Consider the following 840-nt stretch of genomic DNA (forward strand, 5'->3'; position numbering starts at 1 on the left):
CAGCGGGAGGCGGCGCAGGCCGCGGCGGGGCCTGCAGCCGCCTGCCGACCCTGAGGGACGGCGGAGCGAGCCCCAGAGCGGCTCGACCTCGGGCTCGATGGCCGGGGACAGCCAGGGGTGTTTCCTCGACTACTTACCGGGGAAGAAGAGAGCCGGGGTCCCGGGGCCCCGGGCTGGACCGCGGAGATGCCCCAAACTGACACGGCCGCCATCTTGGAGACAGTGAGCTCCAGCCGGGGGGGAGGGGAGGCGAGGCGGCGGAACAGCCGCGGGGGGAGGGGAGCGTCGCGAGGGAACGGCTGCCTGAGGGAGGGAGCGGGAACAGCCAGGGCGGGAGGCGATGGGAGGAGGAGGGGGAGCTCGGGAGGAGGACACCCGAGAGCGGGAAGAGAGGGGCCGAACGCCGGGAAAGGCCGGAGGGCGGGGCGGAACAGGAGGGAAGAGCGGGCCCGGAGGGTCACGTGGGGCCGGTACAAAAGGCCAAAGCCAAAGTGGGAGGAGGACTTGCTGGGGCCGGAGGCCAGCGACTGGGGGCTGCCGCTCGCCTTTCTCACGCGCTGAGGTCAGGCCGACGCCGGGCGTGGGGCCGAGAGGGCGCCCCCGCCCCCCCCAGTCACACAGCTGCGGGGGGACCGAGGGCCTGCGCCTGGGTGGGGTGACTCGGGGCGGCCCTGAAATCCGGTAGCTAGACGGCTGGGAACTCGCGGCGGCGTCTGTGTTTACAGTTCGCGGAGCCTCCCCACCCCGTCACTCGCCGCACCCTCGGCGAGCCCGGAGCCGGGGCGGCGTGGAAGCTGCCTCGCTCCTCCTCGCGCGGCCCTGGTGCGGGCAGCGAGAAGC

The 840-nt window shown here is 73.9% G+C and overlaps 1 protein-coding gene across 2 annotated transcripts in view; it reads right to left on the reverse strand.

The window, feature by feature from the left end:
* The window catches only part of Kat6a (K(lysine) acetyltransferase 6A), a 117,003-nt gene extending 116,739 nt beyond the window's left edge, over positions 1-264 (reverse strand). The window contains exon 1 of one of the 2 annotated variants that reach the window (XM_013025845.1): positions 138-264. The gene's annotated coding sequence lies outside the window, so the exon portion shown is untranslated. The remainder of the gene's footprint in view (positions 1-137) is intronic. The other variant, XM_013025854.1, reaches the window with a different exon arrangement.
* Between the last annotated feature and the right edge of the window lie 576 nt (positions 265-840).

The sequence above is a fragment of the Dipodomys ordii genome, unplaced genomic scaffold (assembly GCF_000151885.1).
Source record: "Dipodomys ordii isolate 6190 unplaced genomic scaffold, Dord_2.0 Scaffold4, whole genome shotgun sequence".
NCBI lineage: Eukaryota > Metazoa > Chordata > Mammalia > Rodentia > Heteromyidae > Dipodomys > Dipodomys ordii.